General features: G+C 43.7%; 1 long non-coding RNA gene across 1 annotated transcript in view; it reads left to right on the forward strand.

Moving 5' to 3' along the window:
- LOC132447740 (uncharacterized) overlaps positions 1–5,983 on the forward strand; it is a 46,370-nt gene extending 40,387 nt beyond the window's left edge. The window contains exon 3 of the long non-coding RNA XR_009523188.1: positions 5,934–5,983. This is a non-coding gene — a long non-coding RNA (uncharacterized LOC132447740). The remainder of the gene's footprint in view (positions 1–5,933) is intronic.
- The last annotated feature ends 2,464 nt before the right edge of the window (positions 5,984–8,447 follow it).

Here is an 8,447-nt window from a genome sequence, read left to right on the forward strand (position 1 = left end):
CCCATTTGGTATTCTGTCTGGATGTATTCGGGGTCTCCAACGGTAAAACAAGTTTTAGTGCTTCACGGCGGCACTAAGCTTCACTCATTTCCCTACTCTATCATCAGCACGGTGGTTGACTTTAGTTAATGGTGTCTTTCACACATTTTTAAGTTTACTCCGTGAAGCGGAAAAATGGTAACTTGGGGGAGGCGTGTACAGTGGGGATCTAGCGGGGGCAAGCTTGTGGTCTGTTTCTCTACGCTAATGGCTGCCTGCTGGCTGCATGCACAGAGAGAAACATCTGGTCGCTGGATGGCTCAGTGATGTCTAACCATCCCGCGCCTTCGCAATCAATCGGGGAACAGTGGCTTGTTTTTACAAGATCTGCCGTCGCAGGCAATGAGGATCGGAAGAGGTGCTAGCCACAGTATGGTTATCCCGTTTAACTTTCAAGAACCGGGCGTCCTACGGCATTAAAGCGGTCGATGGGCAAAGTATTGTAACGGAATAACTTTAATTTCCTTGCCGAGTGAGTTACACTGAAATTATCCTCAGACGCATACATGTAAAACAATAGAAACAACCTCATTCTCATGGAGCCCTGATACACACACTATGTACAAAGTATTTAAGGGGTTTGTATCTTAAACACAGTCTATCAGCTCAGGTGTCCAACCCCCTTCGAAATGTTCCGCTATAGGTATAGTAAACCGGGGAAATACCTCTCAACTCCTTCCGATGTGATCTGGGTTTGACAACCAATATCCCCGCTACACCTATAGTATATCAGGGGAAATTAGCTGTATCTCTATTCACTGAGGCAGCGTTGAATGAACGCGTCTCCTGAATGACTTGTAATAAGCGCACGTGGGCTTGAAAACATCCTGACATATTCCGACTCTGCTTCCAATGAATAATCAAACCGAGCCACTAAGAAGCGAACAGCCTCATTTCGCCCTGTCAGTTCGCCCTATTATGGCAATTCATATCCAACCTTTTCCTATTGCACACTTTGAAACGATGGAGGGGAAATCGTCCATTAAAACGCTAAATGTCAAGCAATGCAGTCCACTGAGAGGCGTCCTGCGCAGCTAACTTCATAGAGCAGACGTAGTGCTGGTTCTCTTTCATTCCGGCGTCTGTGCCTTTCTGATTATCAAAATGTTTTGATGAGGACGAGAGACGGAGACATTGAATGACGTCCCTAGCTCCCCCCCCCCCCCGAATCCAAACTTCTTGTTGATGCCGATCCATTTTCCTAGAAGGGATGCAAACAAAACAAAAAAAACCTTGCTAGCATTTAATTATGCTACGAGCAACAATGGAATCTGAACCAGAATTGATGTGCTGAATTTAATTCAACTCAGCCATTTACAGCCAGTCTTTGTATTATTCTGTTCTTGCCTCTCTGGTTGCTATCTTCAAATTGCCTGTCTGTGAAAAAATTGACCGTTTGACAGGAGGTGAGGAGTAATTAGATATTCATGAAATATTTTTGAAACAAAGAGGGTTGCTTGTGTTATGTCAGAGTGAGGTTTCTTTGTGACTTTGATATTATCAGAGGAATGAGGGATTGACGCTATTCAATGTGACAAAGGTGGACCATGCCATTCTTTTGGAATTAAATTTTTTACCCCCCACCCAAAAAAGTCAGGCTATTCATTCCTCCACCCTTTCTTACACCTTCCGATTCTCTCATCACAACCTAAACCGACCGATCGTGGACCATGGAGAAAAAAGTCTCAGGGTTATGACCAGTTTCCTATTCACCGAAGCAGCAGCACACCTTGTGTGGAGGATGTCTGCTCATGATCTTAAAAGGAGTCATGTAGTGCATCCGTAAAAAAAACAAAAAACAGAGCCACTCAATGATCACACACTCCATTAAAGTATGCATCACTTCCTGATAAACAACAACCCCACATTGCATTAGCTGAAATCCAGATTTTGGTAGCACTTTAGAAAAACGGAATCTTTAAAGCATTAACATTGCCTATTCATGTATGAACAATGTTTTATAAATGAGGAATTCACTATTAACTATTGCTCTATTAATGCTCAAAGTTTCACTTTTTCTAAATTGCTCCTCTGTTTTTTAAGCTATTACCGACATGCTCTGTGTAAGCCTTCTCCCTTTCAACGCCTTCCCTCGTTAACAAATCTGTCCGCCTTTGAATGCCTCCGCCTGTTGCAAGAATAACACAGGTGTTACCGTTACCAGGGAGATGCTGCCGTTGCTAGGGGCGGGTACCTGGTGGGCAGGTGACCTGTGCTCTGGTGCAAATAAACATCAAAAAACAACTGGAGGTTGAAGATCTTAAAGAGAGTGTAAAAAAAGAGTATCTCTGATTTTGTATTAATGTTTGTTGCGACAATGGCAGATGTCTGGCTCTCTGAGGTAATATCGTGGTGCAGGATATTGGCTTTGTGTGGGTAACACTCACAGGAGGACACACCGTTGTCTTAAATGACTTCGATATGGATTGGTTGGATTTTTATTAAATAGATACGCTGGATCTGAAAAATCTAATATCGACAGGGACACAATCTTTAGTGTGTGTGTGTGTGTGTGTGTGTGTGTGTGTGTGTGTGTGTGTGTGTGTGTGTGTGTGTGTGTGTGTGTGTGTGTGTGTGTGTGTGTGTGTGTGTGTGTGTGTGTGTGTGTGTGCGCGTGCGTGCGCGAGTGAATCAAGAAGATGGAAAGTCATTATTGATGTGCACAGAGGGGCTTTGATGTGGTTTGGCCATCGCACACCCTATTGTGTTGCATGCACTGTAGTTTGAATGTGTAGCGTATCTATCTATTCATCTATCATAAAGGAAATATTTGGGTTTATGGCTTCCGGGGTACCTGGTACTAATCATCATATGACATCATGGTCCCCCCCCAGCTTGATCGATGACCAATCTTTTTTTGCGCCCTTGTCAACATTCCCATAAAATGCCCTGTGTTGTGGGAAACAGAGTTGCTGTCGTTGAGGTTTGGGGTCTTCGCCGTCGTAATTTCAACCTATAGTGTGACACGCGCAAAGATTGCGCGGCAAAATGCGCTTATCTGGATAATGAGCTGGCTAGCACGAAAGGTCAAAGGCACATCTACGGGGAGAGGAGGAAATTAAATGCCTTTATGTTCCCGGCAAGGAAATATAAAATATACTTATCGTACTGCAGCGTTGAATAATAACAAGAATATTACCCAAGAAATACCTCAACAACCTTGACCTCCGTTTTCTTATTCATTGTCTCTTATTTCAGAATTTCTAGTATCTTATTTAGAGGAATAACTTTCGTGGTCAGAGAAAACATCCAAACAATTCAAGAATACGCAGAATACCTTATAATAGTAATTGTTTATTCAAACATTTTCATGTTAATATTTAACAGGGGTGTGTATTGGCGACGAGCCAAAGCTATTTGTAAGTCAGTCTGGATAAAGGCATCTGCTAAATTACTAAATAAGTAATACTTGTATCTTAAGAGTACCAATATGTTTTTGTTAGCCCTATAAGTGAGTTCGCAAGGAGTAATAGCAGTCCTACGAATATTCTGGAAAACCATTAATGTGAACTTCGCCACTTTATTTTGAAACCCCATGTTTTAAAATCGTGGGCATTTACATGTCTATTCTATAAATGATTGACCGCAACAGGAAGTCTGAGATTTTTATTCTCTCACTCACACACAGAAAAAATACAATTTTTGGCAAAGAGACAGAGCTAGGTTTGAAATCCCACCTGCTGCCACTTTCAAATATCAACCGCTAATTATTGAGTGTTCACCGGCTGAAGTGAACTTCATCGGGCCCCTGGAATAGAGCTCGACAATTTCAGACCCCTCTCCCATCATCGATCAATAGCCAAAGCTCTCTTTTGTTGGTTGGTTTCTTTCGCTCTTTCATTTTCTTTCTCTCCTCTTGGAACAACATTGGAAATAATTAGGTTTGCGCCGTGTGTGAGCACTTTTGTTTGAAACGCTGCTGTATTTTAAATTACATATCCTGGAACCAGGGAAGACTAACAATGGGTGTACAGAGGGACTGTGGTCCGTCTTGTGAAATGAGTACACGATTTGGTGATATTGGTGCATCCTGAAAAGAAGAAATATATAACACAACTGTGGCAATGCACATGCTACAAACCACCTCGGGGACTTAAACTGGGCTCCTCCAGATAAGGCCGCAGGGAGGTGGTGTTGGGAAAAGCTGATAGACAATGATACATAGCCTGGTGCTCTATGTTGCCATGCAGGATAACTCTCCCTGAGTGTATATGAGGTGATTGCTGGTTTGACCTGTGCATACTGTTTACTCAATGTGCAACAGGGGTGCAGCCTCACCCAGCCCCAGAGAACAATCAGTCTGACTCGGCCATACCAGCCATCATCCACACACGCCCACCGCCACCAAATTGACTCACTATGAGTTTAACCTTTTGACAAATTTTTCACATCATGAAGGAAAGCAAAATGGAGATTTGTGACAGTTGACAAAAGTCATCGGAAAATATTCCGATTATTTCATCTGTGTCACTCATAAAACACTAATTGTTGTGAGTTCTGGTATAATACGATGGGTAGACTAGGGTCATTACCGCTCTCATCCGTCAAACCTTGGTAGAGTTTTGTTTCTGTCTTTTATGGATGAGCTCACCTCTGCGCCGCTATTTTGCAGTCGTCAGCTTCAACTGTCACTTTGTGGCTTTCACGCCGCACCCAACACCTCAGTCTCAAACCTAGCTTTAACCTTTTCCCTTGAAGCTTTCACTTTGTTTGAAATCTTTGAAAGTCACAGGCATCTGTAGAATTCAAATCCAAACCACATGTGGCTCACTTAACCCAGGCATCTTTTCTCTAAATCTTTTTGTTCCATGAAAATCGGACTTTGAAAAGAGTGCTGGAAAGCTTAGCTACTGACAAAAGCACTAACATTATCGGAGATAAAACAAGCGTGATAAAATGTGTACAAAACGGGGCAAAATAAATTACGTTAATTTATCCTGCAGAGTTATACTAACGCAAATCCATCAGCCGTCATGAAGACTCAATCTTGTAAACATTTGTATTATAGCGGTACGATACATGCTCGGAGCTGTGGTAAACTGCATTCCTAATAATTAGTGGATGATGTTGTGGCAATTTGTCAGTTGCAACATTCTTTGTCCAACTATTTCCAAACAGTTTATTCACTGGGTAGTGGTTTAACAGGCTTTGAATATATTGTCCAACTGCCGGGGAAGAAGCTACGGCTAGCTGCCAATCTTTCAAGCATGGCCGAGTTCACAGATATACAGAGCTTGTATTTATCAAGATATTTATTCATTGGAAAGACTCGTCGTAAACAAAGGACCTTTCTTAGTGCTGATGGCTTCATTCCACAGCTGGTGAGCGAGTGTTGAGATTCGATGTGTGTGGCGCTGGATTGCTCCAATGCGAACGCTCACTGTGACATGACTTTTAACCGACATTTCAAGGCCTTCAATAGAAGCCTAGAGCTTCTTGTAGCCTTATCACCTTGGAGGTTAGAAGTGTAATTGGAAGGACAAATTAAAATAGGTTAAACCCTCAGGGGAGGATGGGTGTTATAAATAATAAATAAAATAGATGCCAATTTGGCCATGTTGTGATTTAACATTTGAAAACTAGTTGGGATAACTCTGTGTTAATTGTTGGTGGTCCCTGCAGTCACAATTGCCAAATTCATATGAAGCTTGCCATGCTGAGGTCTCTGACTGCATTTCCTCAAAATCCCCAAAGGCCACTACATCCCTCAGGCGATGAGGGAATTTGGTTATCTCATGGAGATGTACTCTACCATGTAACACTACAACTAGTTTTGATGTTGTCATTTTCCAACTGCTGATTTCCAAGGTTTAAAGAACCATCACCATGTTACTCACAACGTTAATTCCAGCCGTGCACAAATCTAATTCCATGTTATCTGTTTTGTTTCACAGCAAACAGAGCCACGAGAAAAGACGAGACAAATCCTCCTCACAGAGCTGGTAAGTGTTTGGGACACCAGTCTCTCTAATTAATCCACTACATGATCCACTGCCTTCCTAATGTGTGTAATGGATCAAACCGGCGATGTAGAACACCCCACTAGTGTGTCGTACCCGCTTCTCAGATTCCCACTTTTCTCTCCAAAATCGCATCACTTCCTGGCGTCAAAGGGATTGTCTTAGAAGGAGCGGGGGAGTCCTCTTGTCCATCTCGGTCGGTGTTTTGGGACCGTCGACGCGCGTTCAGCCCGGTATCAACTCGATCAGGGGAGTGGACCGGGAGTCAGGACCGCCCCCATGGCCTCTGGGCCTCGTCGCGGAGGCAGACGTCGTCCTGTTGCTTCCTTTAATGAGATCTGGAGGCGTGCAATCTAATATTCACCACAGAGGCCCCGGTCGGGCCCCGTGAGCCCGGGGGGCCAATTCGATGAGAGCGGAGTCAGCTCTGATCAGGGTGACTGGCGAGGCCCCAGCCTGAGTGACGCTGGGGGGGGCTGCTGGTTCCGTTGGTTTTCACAATCACCCACGAATCGGACGGTTTGCAGTGACGTTTGGATTGTTGATAGTTAGGGTGGGGTTTATTTTTTTTGTAGCGCTCTGCTTTTATTTTGACGTGGCTGTTGGAGCCTTCTTTCGTTCGACAGTTTATAAACTTTTTGGTTTTGAAAAATCTATATAATTTTTGTTTCTGTGACTAGGCCCAGTTCTCTGCTTATATTTGAAGGACCGAGAAATTAGGGGATAGTAGGGGTTAGTTGAGCACCATAAGAGCCCACTTGGTTTTTAATCTGCAACTTTCATATCGTTAGCCTCTAAGTCGCTGTAGTGGACTTAGCATAATTGCCTAAATCATATTTTAAAGTCCGATGTATTGAACTGTATTGTATTGAAAGTCTTAGTCTTAGTCAAATAGATGACTTAGGCAGATAATGATTATGGACGGTCAAAAGCAGTCTGATTGGCTTAGGATAGCCAATGAAGCACAGTGAATCAGCTGCATTAGAAGAGTAGAGTTCGGTTAGTTATCACAGTTTGGCCAAAATGTGACTTTGCTTTGTGGCTAACAATATATAGGGCCAGACAGAGGTTGTTTCCATCTATATCGCTGCGCTTTTATCTTGAAATACCATCCACTGCGAAGCGCAAACCAAAACCGGCCCCACAGCACCTATCTTTATGGCCGATAAATATCCCGCTAGCGACGCAGACGCCCTCGGCGTGCCCTTGTGTAAGCAGGACGCTCGTTCCGGAGGCTTCGCGGCCGTTCGGCACTTGTGCTCTTAACCTTTCTTCAGAGATCACTCATTAGCTTTGACTCAAAAGAGAAGGGAGGCCTGTCCTCCGGTGATGAATGGAGCTCCTCGCCATCATCCCAACTGTCAGCAGTGATTGATGCACTGAGAACATCCCTGGCCCACATTGCGGCGTGTTCATCCCCCGTGAACGCTCTGCGTTGGGGGATCAGGAGGAGGAGGATGGTGGTGGTGGTGGTGGTGGGGGTTGTGGTTGGAGTGGTGGTAGTGGTCGTCAAGATGCTTGTGTGTCTGTTGTGCTTCATGCTATGTGATTGAGTCCCATCGTATGCTCCCATCATAGCTGGCCAGGACTGTACTATGGACTATACATTATACAATGCTATTATTCTATACTACACTATGCTGAACTGTAGTGGACTATATACACCATACGATGTTACGATTGTCTGCTACATTATACTGTACCGCACTGGTTGGTTTTTCAACAATACTAGGTATGATTTGTATTTGAATGTGCTGTAATACTTGTTCAGAGCATTCTGTCAGGTCCCCACACAATCTGTGACGAGAGATTGGACAATCTGTGATTTAAAGCCCTTTTTTCTGTCAGACTTCCCCTACAGGGGGCTGTGCTCGATAGGCCCACGGGATAAACCTGCATAGACATTGTTTGTCATGTTATATATCTGATCCAAGGCAACTTAAGGTGACTTTTAGATACATGAATGAGGTTGGAGCAGCTTTGATCAAAATAAAGAAAATACGTATTTTCTCGACCCGTCTGCAGAGTAGAATGTGTACATTCGGGATCAAACACAGAACCATCTGGGTGTGGAACACCTTAACCCCTAGACTAACCTGCCCCTTCTCTCAGATTGTCTCTTGATTTTCTATGGATATAATGTGTCACAGACAGTCAAGGTTAGAAAACCTTTTTCCTAGGGGATTTTGTCAATCAATTCAAGGTCTTATGATAGCTTCGGATGGCATCAAGGATGCGCCACTTTGTGTGTGGGTGTGTGTGTGACGTGTGACGTGTGTGTCCCGCCCCTACGCTACCACTAAATCTGAACTCCCAAACAAACGCGCTCTGTTGTAGCTCTCTCTGATGGAGCTGTCTGTCTCTGCACAGCACACGTTCGAGGCTACAAATGAATAAGAAAAAGATTCATAATAAGAGACAGACCAATTAGGCAGACGTTTTCTCGGG

Source organism: Gadus macrocephalus, chromosome 19 (assembly GCF_031168955.1).
Source record: "Gadus macrocephalus chromosome 19, ASM3116895v1".
NCBI lineage: Eukaryota > Metazoa > Chordata > Actinopteri > Gadiformes > Gadidae > Gadus > Gadus macrocephalus.